Below are 17,022 nucleotides of genomic sequence, written 5' to 3'. Positions count from 1 at the left end.
TGACCACTATACTAACGAGGAACTGCCGTGAGGGCACCATACATGAACGGCTGCTGATGCCTGCACAGCATCCAGCGACCAACTAGATGGCCTAGGGGGTCTCATTTTCCCCCTTCAAACGGCTTGCCCGATCGATGGCTCATTTCTTTCTTTTTATCGGCACCAGGCTTAAAACTCAGTTTAAGGTGGTAGCTCCGGGCTATGTTTGACTCCATCCAGAGTTGAATCTGTCATCCTGCATTTCCTCAGCAAATCAAGCTACCCATCTCAAGTCTCATGAGCTGAGGACGGCACAAAGTCCCTGTGGGTTTAGGACAGTCAAAGAAACCCCTGGAATGCACGCTAAGCCCCTTTCGGCTTCACTTTCCGAATCCTGCCCAAGCTTGCGATTCGTTTTTCGTTTCACTTCTTGTCCTCATCTCCCACCTTGCCTCGTGGTCTCCCCTCCTCTGCGCATCTGACAGTTTGCCTGCCCTTCCACTGCCTGTCTGCAGACTTTCCAAGGAGAAAAGGCAAAGCACCAAAGTGGGCCGTGCAACTGGTCAAGTTCCTCTTTCGAGGACCAGCAGGAAGGTAGCGTGGCCAAGCGGTCTAAGGCGCTGGATTAAGGCTCCAGTCTCTTCGGAGGCGTGGGTTCAAATCCCACCGCTGTCACTTTTCTTTGCCTTGCATTTTAAAGAAGAACGTAACGTTGACCTTTCCTTCATTAGTGCCATCTCTGTCGCAATGAACAAGCGGATGGTATGCCACACCCTGCAGGGAAAAGGTTTAGCTTCTGACGTCTTGCTTTTCTGGACATCCAGTCTCAAGTTTCTCATCCGGAACGGCGCTCCCTGCTGCTTTTTAAAGGCTTGCTGCAAGAGCCTTCGAAGCCCAGGAGCTCTTGCGCAGAGCTGTGACGCGTCCTGGGAAGACCTCCCGTTGCAGCGGAATGAGCCCCACTCCCAGGGCGTGCTGGAAGCAAATTTCCCACAGCCGACAGGGAGCAAACGATCCCAGATGTGAGGTATCACCAGGAGAGGCTGAGATGAGAGTAAGGGTTCACGCATGTGCCCGGACCAAGGTTAATGGTGGGATTAGAGCTAGGGTTAGATGTAGAGAGCAAGACGTCAGAAGCGAAACCTTTTTCCTGCAGGGTGTGGCATACCATCCGCTTGCTCATTGCGACAGAGGTGGCACTAATGAAGGAAGAGGTCAACGTTACGTTCTTCTTTAAAATGCAAGGCCAGGAAAAGTTGCAGCGGTGGGATTTGAACCCACGCCTCCGAAGAGACTGGAGCCTTAATCCAGCGCCTTAGACCGCTCGGCCACGCTACCTTCCTGCTAGCCGCCGAAAGCGGAACTTGACCCGTTGCCCGGCCCGCTTTAGTGCTTTGCCTTTTCTCCTTGGAAAGTCTGGAGACAGGCAGTGGAAGGGCAGGCAAACTGTCAGGTGCGCAGAGGAGGGGAGACCATGAGGCAAGGTGGGAGATGGGGGCAAGAAGTGAGAAAAAAATGAATCGCAAGCTAGGGCAGGTTTCGGAAAGTGAAGCCGAAAAGGGGCTTAGCATGCAGCCCAGGGGTTTCTTTGACTGTCCTAAGCCCACAGGGACTTTGCCGTCCTCAGCTCATGAGACTTGAGATGGGTAGCTTGATTTGCTGAGGAAAGGCGGGATGACAGATTCAACTCTGGAGTCAAACATAGCCCGGAACTATCACCTTAAACTGAGTTTTAAGCCTGGTGCCGATAAAAAGAAAGAAATTAGCCTTAGATCGGGCAAGCCGTTTGACGGGGGAAAATGAGACCCCCTAGGCCATCTAGGTGGTCGCTGGATGCTGTGCAGACATCAGCAGCTGTTCATTTCATGCCCTCACGTCTCCTCGTTAGTATAGTGGTCAGTATTCCCGCCTGTCACGCGGGAGACCGGAGTTAAACCTTTTCTGGATTTTTTTTAGTTCTTGACAAATATTCTTGAAGATTAGGTTGAGTCAAGTAGGGAATGGGTGCCAGGAACTGACTCTTTAAGAAAAAAGCACCGGCAACGCTAGTCATCGTACAATATTTGTACACAATTGCTTACATTAGGCGGCCGGTCCGCTTTATTGAGTCCCCCTCAGCACCATTTAGTGCTCCTGTTGTCTGCGAAGTCCAAATTGTAACCCTGAATCAGTTCCTCTTCTGACCCTTTGTATCATGTTACATGACGAGTAATGATCACCTGTTAGCTTTATCCCTAATTATAACTCTCACTCTTTCCCTGCATCTAACCCTAGCTCTAATCCCATCATTAACCTTGGTCCGGGCACACGCGTGAACCCTTACTCTCATCTCAGCCTCTCCTGGTGATACATCACACCTGGGATCGTTTGCTCCCTGTGGGCTGTGGGAAATTTGCTACCAGCACGCCCTGGAAGTGGGGCTCATTCCGCTGCAACGGGAGGTCTTCCCAGGACGCGTCACAGCTCAACGCAAGAGCTCCTGGGTTTCGAAGGCTCTTGCAGCAAGCCTTCACAAAGCAGCAGGGAGCGCCGTTCCAGATGGGAAACTTGAGACTGGATGTCCAGAAAAGCAAGACGTCAGAAGCGAAACCTTTTTCCTGCAGGGTGTGGCATACCATCCGCTTGCTCATTGCGACAGAGGTGGCACTAATGAAGGAAGAGGTCAACGTTACGTTCTTCTTTAAAATGCAAGGCCAGGAAAAGTTGCAGCGGTGGGATTTGAACCCACGCCTCCGAAGAGACTGGAGCCTTAATCCAGCGCCTTAGACCGCTCGGCCACGCTACCTTCCTGCTAGCCGCCGAAAGCGGAACTTGACCCGTTGCCCGGCCCGCTTTAGTGCTTTGCCTTTTCTCCTTGGAAAGTCTGGAGACAGGCAGTGGAAGGGCAGGCAAACTGTCAGGTGCGCAGAGGAGGGGAGACCATGAGGCAAGGTGGGAGATGGGGGCAAGAAGTGAGAAAAAAACGAATCGCAAGCTAGGGCAGGTTTCGGAAAGTGAAGCCGAAAAGGGGCTTAGCATGCAGCCCAGGGGTTTCTTTGACTGTCCTAAGCCCACAGGGACTTTGCCGTCCTCAGCTCATGAGACTTGAGATGGGTAGCTTGATTTGCTGAGGAAAGGCGGGATGACAGATTCAACTCTGGAGTCAAACATAGCCCGGAACTATCACCTTAAACTGAGTTTTAAGCCTGGTGCCGATAAAAAGAAAGAAATTAGCCTTAGATCGGGCAAGCCGTTTGACGGGGGAAAATGAGACCCCCTAGGCCATCTAGGTGGTCGCTGGATGCTGTGCAGACATCAGCAGCTGTTCATTTCATGCCCTCACGTCTCCTCGTTAGTATAGTGGTCAGTATTCCCGCCTGTCACGCGGGAGACCGGAGTTAAACCTTTTCTGGATTTTTTTTAGTTCTTGACAAATATTCTTGAAGATTAGGTTGAGTCAAGTAGGGAATGGGTGCCAGGAACTGACTCTTTAAGAAAAAAGCACCGGCAACGCTAGTCATCGTACAATATTTGTGCACAATTGCTTACATTAGGCGGCCGGTCCGCTTTATTGAGTCCCCCTCAGCACCATTTAGTGCTCCTGTTGTCTGCGAAGTCCAAATTGTAACCCTGAATCAGTTCCTCTTCTGACCCTTTGTATCATGTTACATGACGAGTAATGATCACCTGTTAGCTTTATCCCTAATTATAACTCTCACTCTTTCCCTGCATCTAACCCTAGCTCTAATCCCATCATTAACCTTGGTCCGGGCACACGAGTGAACCCTTACTCTCATCTCAGCCTCTCCTGGTGAGACATCACACCTGGGATCGTTTGCTCCCTGTGGGCTGTGGGAAATTTGCTACCAGCACGCCCTGGAAGTGGGGCTCATTCCGCTGCAACGGGAGGTCTTCCCAGGACGCGTCACAGCTCAACGCAAGAGCTCCTGGGTTTCGAAGGCTCTTGCAGCAAGCCTTCACAAAGCAGCAGGGAGCGCCGTTCCAGATGGGAAACTTGAGACTGGATGTCCAGAAAAGCAAGACGTCAGAAGCGAAACCTTTTTCCTGCAGGGTGTGGCATACCATCCGCTTGCTCATTGCGACAGAGGTGGCACTAATGAAGGAAGAGGTCAACGTTACGTTCTTCTTTAAAATGCAAGGCCAGGAAAAGTGGCAGCGGTGGGATTTGAACCCACGCCTCCGAAGAGACTGGAGCCTTAATCCAGGGCCTTAGACCGCTCGGCCACGCTACCTTCCTGCTAGCCGCCGAAAGCGGAACTTGACCCGTTGCCCGGCCCGCTTTAGTGCTTTGCCTTTTCTCCTTGGAAAGTCTGGAGACAGGCAGTGGAAGGGCAGGCAAACTGTCAGGTGCGCAGAGGAGGGGAGACCATGAGGCAAGGTGGGAGATGGGGGCAAGAAGTGAGAAAAAAACGAATCGCAAGCTAGGGCAGGTTTCGGAAAGTGAAGCCGAAAAGGGGCTTAGCATGCAGCCCAGGGGTTTCTTTGACTGTCCTAAGCCCACAGGGACTTTGCCGTCCTCAGCTCATGAGACTTGAGATGGGTAGCTTGATTTGCTGAGGAAATGCGGGATGACAGATTCAACTCTGGAGTCAAACATAGCCCGGAACTATCACCTTAAACTGAGTTTTAAGCCTGGTGCCGATAAAAAGAAAGAAATTAGCCTTAGATCGGGCAAGCCGTTTGACGGGGGAAAATGAGACCCCCTAGGCCATCTAGGTGGTCGCTGGATGCTGTGCAGACATCAGCAGCTGTTCATTTCATACCCTCACGTCTCCTCGTTAGTATAGTGGTCAGTATCCCCGGGTTCAATTCCCTGACGGGCAGGTTAAACCTTTTCTGGATTTTTTTTAGTTCTTGACAAATATTCTTGAAGATTAGGTTGAGTCAAGTAGGGAATGGGTGCCAGGAACTGACTCTTTAAGAAAAAAGCACCGGCAACGCTAGTCATCGTACAATATTTGTGCACAATTGCTTACATTAGGCGGCCGGTCCGCTTTATTGAGTCCCCCTCAGCACCATTTAGTGCTCCTGTTGTCTGCGAAGTCCAAATTGTAACCCTGAATCAGTTCCTCTTCTGACCCTTTGTATCATGTTATATGACGAGTAATGATCACCTGTTAGCTTTATCCCTAATTATAACTCTCACTCTTTCCCTGCATCTAACCCTAGCTCTAATCCCATCATTAACCTTGGTCCGGGCACACGCGTGAACCCTTACTCTCATCTCAGCCTCTCCTGGTGATACATCACACCTGGGATCGTTTGCTCCCTGTGGGCTGTGGGAAATTTGCTACCAGCACGCCCTGGAAGTGGGGCTCATTCCGCTGCAACGGGAGGTCTTCCCAGGACGCGTCACAGCTCAACGCAAGAGCTCCTGGGTTTCGAAGGCTCTTGCAGCAAGCCTTCACAAAGCAGCAGGGAGCGCCGTTCCAGATGGGAAACTTGAGACTGGATGTCCAGAAAAGCAAGACGTCAGAAGCGAAACCTTTTTCCTGCAGGGTGTGGCATACCATCCGCTTGCTCATTGCGACAGAGGTGGCACTAATGAAGGAAGAGGTCAACGGTACGTTCTTCTTTAAAATGCAAGGCCAGGAAAAGTGGCAGCGGTGGGATTTGAACCCACGCCTCCGAAGAGACTGGAGCCTTAATCCAGCGCCTTAGACCGCTCGGCCACGCTACCTTCCTGCTAGCCGCCGAAAGCGGAACTTGACCCGTTGCCCGGCCCGCTTTAGTGCTTTGCCTTTTCTCCTTGGAAAGTCTGGAGACAGGCAGTGGAAGGGCAGGCAAACTGTCAGGTGCGCAGAGGAGGGGAGACCATGAGGCAAGGTGGGAGATGGGGGCAAGAAGTGAGAAAAAAACGAATCGCAAGCTGGGGCAGGTTTCGGAAAGTGAAGCCGAAAAGGGGCTTAGCATGCAGCCCAGGGGTTTCTTTGACTGTCCTAAGCCCACAGGGACTTTGCCGTCCTCAGCTCATGAGACTTGAGATGGGTAGCTTGATTTGCTGAGGAAATGCGGGATGACAGATTCAACTCTGGAGTCAAAGATAGCCCGGAACTATCACCTTAAACTGAGTTTTAAGCCTGGTGCCGATAAAAAGAAAGAAATTAGCCTTAGATCGGGCAAGCCGTTTGACGGGGGAAAATGAGACCCCCTAGGCCATCTAGGTGGTCGCTGGATGCTGTGCAGACATCAGCAGCTGTTCATTTCATGCCCTCACGTCTCCTCGTTAGTATAGTGGTCAGTATCCCCGCCTGTCACGCGGGAGACCGGGCCGACGGGGAGGTTAAACCTTTTCTGGATTTTTTTTAGTTCTTGACAAATATTCTTGAAGATTAGGTTGAGTCAAGTAGGGAATGGGTGCCAGGAACTGACTCTTTAAGAAAAAAGCACCGGCAACGCTAGTCATCGTACAATATTTGTGCACAATTGCTTACATTAGGCGGCCGGTCCGCTTTATTGAGTCCCCCTCAGCACCATTTAGTGCTCCTGTTGTCTGCGAAGTCCAAATTGTAACCCTGAATCAGTTCCTCTTCTGACCCTTTGTCAGGGCTTTAAGTGGGCCGGGGCCTGCCGGAGCTGGGCCCCGGCAGGCTCCGAAATTTCGTTTTGAGGCGGGGCCCTGCCGGGGCCCACTAATCTCCCCCGGCAGCCCCGGCCACTACACGAAAAGGCATTTTTTTCTACAGCCTGAAGCTCTCGCTCGTGTGCGAGAGCTTCAGGCTTCAGAAAAAAAATGCCTTTCAGCTATAATGGTGGCGCCGCACCTGCGAGGCATCCCTTTAATCAAGGGATGCAAGTGGGCCGGCGCCACCATTATGGAGAAACGTGAGGCCGCTGGAAGCAAAGGCCTTGCTTTCCGAATACTGAAGCTCCCGCGGATTCGCGGGAGTTTCAGTCTTTAGGAAAAAGGCCTCTGCTTCCAGTGGCCTCACCCTGTCAGCCTTAATGGTGACGCTGCCCCTCCCCAGCTGGCGAGGGGCAGCAACACCATTAAGGCTGAATAGGCGAGGCGCTGTCCCCTGCCAGGCAAGCCTATTCAAAATAAATGCCGAGATCAGCACCCTCTCCCCCATAGGGGAGAGGGTGCTAATCTCTACAAAAGGCTGCCTGGCAGGGGTGCCAGTAGCCCATTGAGCCGGGGCTCGTCAAGGGGGCGTGGCCTAACGGCACATCAAGACCCCGATGTTAGGCCACGCCCCCTCGATGGGCCCCGGCTCGATTTGTAGTGCCACTTAAGGCACTGCCCTTTGTATCATGTTACATGACGAGTAATGATCACCTGTTAGCTTTATCCCTAATTATAACTCTCACTCTTTCCCTGCATCTAACCCTAGCTCTAATCCCATCATTAACCTTGGTCCGGGCACACGCGTGAACCCTTACTCTCATCTCAGCCTCTTCTGGTGATACATCACACCTGGGATCGTTTGCTCCCTGTGGGCTGTGGGAAATTTGCTACCAGCACGCCCTGGAAGTGGGGCTCATTCCGCTGCAATGGGAGGTCTTCCCAGGACGCGTCACAGCTCAACGCAAGAGCTCCTGGGTTTCGAAGGCTCTTGCAGCAAGCCTTCACAAAGCAGCAGGGAGCGCCGTTCCAGATGGGAAACTTGAGACTGGATGTCCAGAAAAGCAAGACGTCAGAAGCGAAACCTTTTTCCTGCAGGGTGTGGCATACCATCCGCTTGCTCTTTGCGACAGAGGTGGCACTAATGAAGGAAGAGGTCAACGTTACGTTCTTCTTTAAAATGCAAGGCCAGGAAAAGTGGCAGCGGTGGGATTTGAACCCACGCCTCCGAAGAGACTGGAGCCTTAATCCAGCGCCTTAGACCGCTCGGCCACGCTACCTTCCTGCTAGCCGCCGAAAGCGGAACTTGACCCGTTGCCCGGCCCGCTTTAGTGCTTTGCCTTTTCTCCTTGGAAAGTCTGGAGACAGGCAGTGGAAGGGCAGGCAAACTGTCAGGTGCGCAGAGGAGGGGAGACCATGAGGCAAGGTGGGAGATGGGGGCAAGAAGTGAGAAAAAAACGAATCGCAAGCTAGGGCAGGTTTCGGAAAGTGAAGCCGAAAAGGGGCTTAGCATGCAGCCCAGGGGTTTCTTTGACTGTCCTAAGCCCACAGGGACTTTGCCGTCCTCAGCTCATGAGACTTGAGATGGGTAGCTTGATTTGCTGAGGAAATGCGGGATGACAGATTCAACTCTGGAGTCAAACATAGCCCGGAACTATCACCTTAAACTGAGTTTTAAGCCTGGTGCCGATAAAAAGAAAGAAATTAGCCTTAGATCGGGCAAGCCGTTTGACGGGGGAAAATGAGACCCCCTAGGCCATCTAGGTGGTCGCTGGATGCTGTGTAGACATCAGCAGCTGTTCATTTCATGCCCTCACGTCTCCTCGTTAGTATAGTGGTCAGTATCCCCGCCTGTCACGCGGGAGACCGACGGGGAGGTTAAACCTTTTCTGGATTTTTTTTAGTTCTTGACAAATATTCTTGAAGATTAGGTTGAGTCAAGTAGGGAATGGGTGCCAGGAACTGACTCTTTAAGAAAAAAGCACCGGCAACGCTAGTCATCGTACAATATTTGTGCACAATTGCTTACATTAGGCGGCCGGTCCGCTTTATTGAGTCCCCCTCAGCACCATTTAGTGCTCCTGTTGTCTGCGAAGTCCAAATTGTAACCCTGAATCAGTTCCTCTTCTGACCCTTTGTATCATGTTACATGACGAGTAATGATCACCTGTTAGCTTTATCCCTAATTATAACTCTCACTCTTTCCCTGCATCTAACCCTAGCTCTAATCCCATCATTAACCTTGGTCCGGGCACACGCGTGAACCCTTACTCTCATCTCAGCCTCTCCTGGTGATACATCACACCTGGGATCGTTTGCTCCCTGTGGGCTGTGGGAAATTTGCTACCAGCACGCCCTGGAAGTGGGGCTCATTCCGCTGCAACGGGAGGTCTTCCCAGGACGCGTCACAGCTCAACGCAAGAGCTCCTGGGTTTCGAAGGCTCTTGCAGCAAGCCTTCACAAAGCAGCAGGGAGCGCCGTTCCAGATGGGAAACTTGAGACTGGATGTCCAGAAAAGCAAGACGTCAGAAGCGAAACCTTTTTCCTGCAGGGTGTGGCATACCATCCGCTTGCTCATTGCGACAGAGGTGGCACTAATGAAGGAAGAGGTCAACGTTACGTTCTTCTTTAAAATGCAAGGCCAGGAAAAGTGGCAGCGGTGGGATTTGAACCCACGCCTCCGAAGAGACTGGAGCCTTAATCAACGCCTTAGACCGCTTGGCCACGCTACCTTCCTGCTAGCCGCCGAAAGCGGAACTTGACCCGTTGCCCGGCCCGCTTTAGTGCTTTGCCTTTTCTCCTTGGAAAGTCTGGAGACAGGCAGTGGAAGGGCAGGCAAACTGTCAGGTGCGCAGAGGAGGGGAGACCATGAGGCAAGGTGGGAGATGGGGGCAAGAAGTGAGAAAAAAACGAATCGCAAGCTGGGGCAGGTTTCGGAAAGTGAAGCCGAAAAGGGGCTTAGCATGCAGCCCAGGGGTTTCTTTGACTGTCCTAAGCCCACAGGGACTTTGCCGTCCTCAGCTCATGAGACTTGAGATGGGTAGCTTGATTTGCTGAGGAAATGCGGGATGACAGATTCAACTCTGGAGTCAAACATAGCCCGGAACTATCACCTTAAACTGAGTTTTAAGCCTGGTGCCGATAAAAAGAAAGAAATTAGCCTTAGATCGGGCAAGCCGTTTGACGGGGGAAAATGAGACCCCCTAGGCCATCTAGGTGGTCGCTGGATGCTGTGTAGACATCAGCAGCTGTTCATTTCATGCCCTCACGTCTCCTCGTTAGTATAGTGGTCAGTATCCCCGCCTGTCACGCGGGAGACCGACGGGGAGGTTAAACCTTTTCTGGATTTTTTTTAGTTCTTGACAAATATTCTTGAAGATTAGGTTGAGTCAAGTAGGGAATGGGTGCCAGGAACTGACTCTTTAAGAAAAAAGCACCGGCAACGCTAGTCATCGTACAATATTTGTGCACAATTGCTTACATTAGGCGGCCGGTCCGCTTTATTGAGTCCCCCTCAGCACCATTTAGTGCTCCTGTTGTCTGCGAAGTCCAAATTGTAACCCTGAATCAGTTCCTCTTCTGACCCTTTGTATCATGTTACATGACGAGTAATGATCACCTGTTAGCTTTATCCCTAATTATAACTCTCACTCTTTCCCTGCATCTAACCCTAGCTCTAATCCCATCATTAACCTTGGTCCAGGCACACGCGTGAACCCTTACTCTCATCTCAGCCTCTTCTGGTGATACATCACACCTGGGATCGTTTGCTCCCTGTGGGCTGTGGGAAATTTGCTACCAGCACGCCCTGGAAGTGGGGCTCATTCCGCTGCAACGGGAGGTCTTCCCAGGACGCGTCACAGCTCAACGCAAGAGCTCCTGGGTTTCGAAGGCTCTTGCAGCAAGCCTTCACAAAGCAGCAGGGAGCGCCGTTCCAGATGGGAAACTTGAGACTGGATGTCCAGAAAAGCAAGACGTCAGAAGCGAAACCTTTTTCCTGCAGGGTGTGGCATACCATCCGCTTGCTCTTTGCGACAGAGGTGGCACTAATGAAGGAAGAGGTCAACGTTACGTTCTTCTTTAAAATGCAAGGCCAGGAAAAGTGGCAGCGGTGGGATTTGAACCCACGCCTCCGAAGAGACTGGAGCCTTAATCCAGCGCCTTAGACCGCTCGGCCACGCTACCTTCCTGCTAGCCGCCGAAAGCGGAACTTGACCCGTTGCCCGGCCCGCTTTAGTGCTTTGCCTTTTCTCCTTGGAAAGTCTGGAGACAGGCAGTGGAAGGGCAGGCAAACTGTCAGGTGCGCAGAGGAGGGGAGACCATGAGGCAAGGTGGGAGATGGGGGCAAGAAGTGAGAAAAAAACGAATCGCAAGCTAGGGCAGGTTTCGGAAAGTGAAGCCGAAAAGGGGCTTAGCATGCAGCCCAGGGGTTTCTTTGACTGTCCTAAGCCCACAGGGACTTTGCCGTCCTCAGCTCATGAGACTTGAGATGGGTAGCTTGATTTGCTGAGGAAAGGCGGGATGACAGATTCAACTCTGGAGTCAAACATAGCCCGGAACTATCACCTTAAACTGAGTTTTAAGCCTGGTGCCGATAAAAAGAAAGAAATTAGCCTTAGATCGGGCAAGCCGTTTGACGGGGGAAAATGAGACCCCCTAGGCCATCTAGGTGGTCGCTGGATGCTGTGCAGACATCAGCAGCTGTTCATTTCATGCCCTCACGTCTCCTCGTTAGTATAGTGGTCAGTATCCCCGCCTGTCACGGAATTCCCCGACGGGGAGGTTAAACCTTTTCTGGATTTTTTTTAGTTCTTGACAAATATTCTTGAAGATTAGGTTGAGTCAAGTAGGGAATGGGTGCCAGGAACTGACTCTTTAAGAAAAAAGCACCGGCAACGCTAGTCATCGTACAATATTTGTGCACAATTGCTTACATTAGGCGGCCGGTCCGCTTTATTGAGTCCCCCTCAGCACCATTTAGTGCTCCTGTTGTCTGCGAAGTCCAAATTGTAACCCTGAATCAGTTCCTCTTCTGACCCTTTGTATCATGTTACATGACGAGTAATGATCACCTGTTAGCTTTATCCCTAATTATAACTCTCACTCTTTCCCTGCATCTAACCCTAGCTCTAATCCCATCATTAACCTTGGTCCGGGCACACGCGTGAACCCTTACTCTCATCTCAGCCTCTCCTGGTGATACATCACACCTGGGATCGTTTGCTCCCTGTGGGCTGTGGGAAATTTGCTACCAGCACGCCCTGGAAGTGGGGCTCATTCCGCTGCAACGGGAGGTCTTCCCAGGACGCGTCACAGCTCAACGCAAGAGCTCCTGGGTTTCGAAGGCTCTTGCAGCAAGCCTTCACAAAGCAGCAGGGAGCGCCGTTCCAGATGGGAAACTTGAGACTGGATGTCCAGAAAAGCAAGACGTCAGAAGCGAAACCTTTTTCCTGCAGGGTGTGGCATACCATCCGCTTGCTCATTGCGACAGAGGTGGCACTAATGAAGGAAGAGGTCAACGTTACGTTCTTCTTTAAAATGCAAGGCCAGGAAAAGTGGCAGCGGTGGGATTTGAACCCACGCCTCCGAAGAGACTGGAGCCTTAATCCAGCGCCTTAGACCGCTTGGCCACGCTACCTTCCTGCTAGCCGTCAAAAGCGGAACTTGACCCGTTGCCCGGCCCGCTTTAGTGCTTTGCCTTTTCTCCTTGGAAAGTCTGGAGACAGGCAGTGGAAGGGCAGGCAAACTGTCAGGTGCGCAGAGGAGGGGAGACCATGAGGCAAGGTGGGAGATGGGGGCAAGAAGTGAGAAAAAAACGAATCGCAAGCTGGGGCAGGTTTCGGAAAGTGAAGCCGAAAAGGGGCTTAGCATGCAGCCCAGGGGTTTCTTTGACTGTCCTAAGCCCACAGGGACTTTGCCGTCCTCAGCTCATGAGACTTGAGATGGGTAGCTTGATTTGCTGAGGAAATGCGGGATGACAGATTCAACTCTGGAGTCAAACATAGCCCGGAACTATCACCTTAAACTGAGTTTTAAGCCTGGTGCCGATAAAAAGAAAGAAATTAGCCTTAGATCGGGCAAGCCGTTTGACGGGGGAAAATGAGACCCCCTAGGCCATCTAGGTGGTCGCTGGATGCTGTGTAGACATCAGCAGCTGTTCATTTCATGCCCTCACGTCTCCTCGTTAGTATAGTGGTCAGTATCCCCGCCTGTCACGCGGGAGACCGACGGGGAGGTTAAACCTTTTCTGGATTTTTTTTAGTTCTTGACAAATATTCTTGAAGATTAGGTTGAGTCAAGTAGGGAATGGGTGCCAGGAACTGACTCTTTAAGAAAAAAGCACCGGCAACGCTAGTCATCGTACAATATTTGTGCACAATTGCTTACATTAGGCGGCCGGTCCGCTTTATTGAGTCCCCCTCAGCACCATTTAGTGCTCCTGTTGTCTGCGAAGTCCAAATTGTAACCCTGAATCAGTTCCTCTTCTGACCCTTTGTATCATGTTACATGACGAGTAATGATCACCTGTTAGCTTTATCCCTAATTATAACTCTCACTCTTTCCCTGCATCTAACCCTAGCTCTAATCCCATCATTAACCTTGGTCCGGGCACACGCGTGAACCCTTACTCTCATCTCAGCCTCTTCTGGTGATACATCACACCTGGGATCGTTTGCTCCCTGTGGGCTGTGGGAAATTTGCTACCAGCACGCCCTGGAAGTGGGGCTCATTCCGCTGCAACGGGAGGTCTTCCCAGGACGCGTCACAGCTCAACGCAAGAGCTCCTGGGTTTCGAAGGCTCTTGCAGCAAGCCTTCACAAAGCAGCAGGGAGCGCCGTTCCAGATGGGAAACTTGAGACTGGATGTCCAGAAAAGCAAGACGTCAGAAGCGAAACCTTTTTCCTGCAGGGTGTGGCATACCATCCGCTTGCTCTTTGCGACAGAGGTGGCACTAATGAAGGAAGAGGTCAACGTTACGTTCTTCTTTAAAATGCAAGGCCAGGAAAAGTGGCAGCGGTGGGATTTGAACCCACGCCTCCGAAGAGACTGGAGCCTTAATCCAGCGCCTTAGACCGCTCGGCCACGCTACCTTCCTGCTAGCCGCCGAAAGCGGAACTTGACCCGTTGCCCAGCCCGCTTTAGTGCTTTGCCTTTTCTCCTTGGAAAGTCTGGAGACAGGCAGTGGAAGGGCAGGCAAACTGTCAGGTGCGCAGAGGAGGGGAGACCATGAGGCAAGGTGGGAGATGGGGGCAAGAAGTGAGAAAAAAACGAATCGCAAGCTAGGGCAGGTTTCGGAAAGTGAAGCCGAAAAGGGGCTTAGCATGCAGCCCAGGGGTTTCTTTGACTGTCCTAAGCCCACAGGGACTTTGCCGTCCTCAGCTCATGAGACTTGAGATGGGTAGCTTGATTTGCTGAGGAAAGGCGGGATGACAGATTCAACTCTGGAGTCAAACATAGCCCGGAACTATCACCTTAAACTGAGTTTTAAGCCTGGTGCCGATAAAAAGAAAGAAATTAGCCTTAGATCGGGCAAGCCGTTTGACGGGGGAAAATGAGACCCCCTAGGCCATCTAGGTGGTCGCTGGATGCTGTGCAGACATCAGCAGCTGTTCATTTCATGCCCTCACGTCTCCTCGTTAGTATAGTGGTCAGTATCCCCGCCTGTCACGGAATTCCCCGACGGGGAGGTTAAACCTTTTCTGGATTTTTTTTAGTTCTTGACAAATATTCTTGAAGATTAGGTTGAGTCAAGTAGGGAATGTGTGCCAGGAACTGACTCTTTAAGAAAAAAGCACCGGCAACGCTAGTCATCGTACAATATTTGTGCACAATTGCTTACATTAGGCGGCCGGTCCGCTTTATTGAGTCCCCCTCAGCACCATTTAGTGCTCCTGTTGTCTGCGAAGTCCAAATTGTAACCCTGAATCAGTTCCTCTTCTGACCCTTTGTATCATGTTACATGACGAGTAATGATCACCTGTTAGCTTTATCCCTAATTATAACTCTCACTCTTTCCCTGCATCTAACCCTAGCTCTAATCCCATCATTAACCTTGGTCCGGGCACACGCGTGAACCCTTACTCTCATCTCAGCCTCTCCTGGTGATACATCACACCTGGGATCGTTTGCTCCCTGTGGGCTGTGGGAAATTTGCTACCAGCACGCCCTGGAAGTGGGGCTCATTCCGCTGCAACGGGAGGTCTTCCCAGGACGCGTCACAGCTCAACGCAAGAGCTCCTCGGTTTCGAAGGCTCTTGCAGCAAGCCTTCACAAAGCAGCAGGGAGCGCCGTTCCAGATGGGAAACTTGAGACTGGATGTCCAGAAAAGCAAGACGTCAGAAGCGAAACCTTTTTCCTGCAGGGTGTGGCATACCATCCGCTTGCTCATTGCGACAGAGGTGGCACTAATGAAGGAAGAGGTCAACGTTACGTTCTTCTTTAAAATGCAAGGCCAGGAAAAGTGGCAGCGGTGGGATTTGAACCCACGCCTCCGAAGAGACTGGAGCCTTAATCCAGCGCCTTAGACCGCTCGGCCACGCTACCTTCCTGCTAGCCGCCGAAAGCGGAACTTGACCCGTTGCCCGGCCCGCTTTAGTGCTTTGCCTTTTCTCCTTGGAAAGTCTGGAGACAGGCAGTGGAAGGGCAGGCAAACTGTCAGGTGCGCAGAGGAGGGGAGACCATGAGGCAAGGTGGGAGATGGGGGCAAGAAGTGAGAAAAAAACGAATCGCAAGCTGGGGCAGGTTTCGGAAAGTGAAGCCGAAAAGGGGCTTAGCATGCAGCCCAGGGGTTTCTTTGACTGTCCTAAGCCCACAGGGACTTTGCCGTCCTCAGCTCATGAGACTTGAGATGGGTAGCTTGATTTGCTGAGGAAAGGCGGGATGACAGATTCAACTCTGGAGTCAAACATAGCCCGGAACTATCACCTTAAACTGAGTTTTAAGCCTGGTGCCGATAAAAAGAAAGAAATTAGCCTTAGATCGGGTAAGCCGTTTGACGGGGGAAAATGAGACCCCCTAGGCCATCTAGGTGGTCGCTGGATGCTGTGCAGACATCAGCAGCTGTTCATTTCATGCCCTCCCTTCTCCTCGTTAGTATAGTGGTCAGTATCCCTGCCTGTCACGCGGGAGACCGGGGAGGTTAAACCTTTTCTGGATTTTTTTTAGTTCTTGACAAATATTCTTGAAGATTAGGTTGAGTCAAGTAGGGAATGGGTGCCAGGAACTGACTCTTTAAGAAAAAAGCACCGGCAACGCTAGTCATCGTACAATATTTGTGCACAATTGCTTACATTAGGCGGCCGGTCCGCTTTATTGAGTCCCCCTCAGCACCATTTAGTGCTCCTGTTGTCTGCGAAGTCCAAATTGTAACCCTGAATCAGTTCCTCTTCTGACCCTTTGTATCATGTTACATGACGAGTAATGATCACCTGTTAGCTTTATCCCTAATTATAACTCTCACTCTTTCCCTGCATCTAACCCTAGCTCTAATCCCATCATTAACCTTGGTCCGGGCACACGCGTGAACCCTTACTCTCATCTCAGCCTCTCCTGGTGATACATCACACCTGGGATCGTTTGCTCCCTGTGGGCTGTGGGAAATTTGCTACCAGCATGCCCTGGAAGTGGGGCTCATTCCGCTGCAACGGGAGGTCTTCCCAGGACGCGTCACAGCTCAACGCAAGAGCTCCTGGGTTTCGAAGGCTCTTGCAGCAAGCCTTCACAAAGCAGCAGGGAGCGCCGTTCCAGATGGGAAACTTGAGACTGGATGTCCAGAAAAGCAAGACGTCAGAAGCGAAACCTTTTTCCTGCAGGGTGTGGCATACCATCCGCTTGCTCATTGCGACAGAGGTGGCACTAATGAAGGAAGAGGTCAACGGTACGTTCTTCTTTAAAATGCAAGGCCAGGAAAAGTGGCAGCGGTGGGATTTGAACCCACGCCTCCGAAGAGACTGGAGCCTTAATCCAGCGCCTTAGACCGCTCGGCCACGCTACCTTCCTGCTAGCCTCCGAAAGCGGAACTTGACCCGTTGCCCGGCCCGCTTTAGTGCTTTGCCTTTTCTCCTTGGAAAGTCTGGAGACAGGCAGTGGAAGGGCAGGCAAACTGTCAGGTGCGCAGAGGAGGGGAGACCATGAGGCAAGGTGGGAGATGGGGGCAAGAAGTGAGAAAAAAACGAATCGCAAGCTAGGGCAGGTTTCGGAAAGTGAAGCCGAAAAGGGGCTTAGCATGCAGCCCAGGGGTTTCTTTGACTGTCCTAAGCCCACAGGGACTTTGCCGTCCTCAGCTCATGAGACTTGAGATGGGTAGCTTGATTTGCTGAGGAAATGCGGGATGACAGATTCAACTCTGGAGTCAAACATAGCCCGGAACTATCACCTTAAACTGAGTTTTAAGCCTGGTGCCGATAAAAAGAAAGAAATTAGCCTTAGATCGGGCAAGCCGTTTGACGGGGGAAAATGAGACCCCCTAGGCCATCTAG

At 51.6% G+C, this 17,022-nt stretch overlaps 6 non-coding genes across 6 annotated transcripts; all 6 read right to left on the bottom strand.

Moving 5' to 3' along the window:
* Positions 1–5,577: 5,577 nt before the first annotated feature.
* Positions 5,578–5,659, bottom strand: TRNAL-AAG (transfer RNA leucine (anticodon AAG)). Its single transcript has one exon. It is a non-coding gene; the product is annotated as a tRNA-Leu (tRNA).
* Positions 5,660–7,742: 2,083 nt separating this feature from the next.
* TRNAL-AAG (transfer RNA leucine (anticodon AAG)) lies at positions 7,743–7,824 on the bottom strand. The gene has a single exon. It is a non-coding gene; the product is annotated as a tRNA-Leu (tRNA).
* Positions 7,825–10,647: 2,823 nt separating this feature from the next.
* On the bottom strand, positions 10,648–10,729 carry TRNAL-AAG (transfer RNA leucine (anticodon AAG)). The gene has a single exon. It is a non-coding gene; the product is annotated as a tRNA-Leu (tRNA).
* Positions 10,730–13,553: 2,824 nt separating this feature from the next.
* On the bottom strand, positions 13,554–13,635 carry TRNAL-AAG (transfer RNA leucine (anticodon AAG)). The gene has a single exon. It is a non-coding gene; the product is annotated as a tRNA-Leu (tRNA).
* A 1,371-nt stretch (positions 13,636–15,006) lies between these two features.
* On the bottom strand, positions 15,007–15,088 carry TRNAL-AAG (transfer RNA leucine (anticodon AAG)). The gene has a single exon. It is a non-coding gene; the product is annotated as a tRNA-Leu (tRNA).
* Positions 15,089–16,456: 1,368 nt separating this feature from the next.
* Positions 16,457–16,538, bottom strand: TRNAL-AAG (transfer RNA leucine (anticodon AAG)). Its single transcript has one exon. It is a non-coding gene; the product is annotated as a tRNA-Leu (tRNA).
* Positions 16,539–17,022: the final 484 nt, after the last annotated feature.

This window comes from Ambystoma mexicanum, unplaced genomic scaffold, assembly GCF_040938575.1.
Source record: "Ambystoma mexicanum isolate Mex_15411 unplaced genomic scaffold, UKY_AmexF1_1 Mex_scaf89, whole genome shotgun sequence".
In the NCBI taxonomy this organism is placed as follows: domain Eukaryota; kingdom Metazoa; phylum Chordata; class Amphibia; order Caudata; family Ambystomatidae; genus Ambystoma; species Ambystoma mexicanum.
Note: the sequence above shows the minus strand (reverse complement) of the source record. Positions and strands in the feature narration are given on the sequence as shown.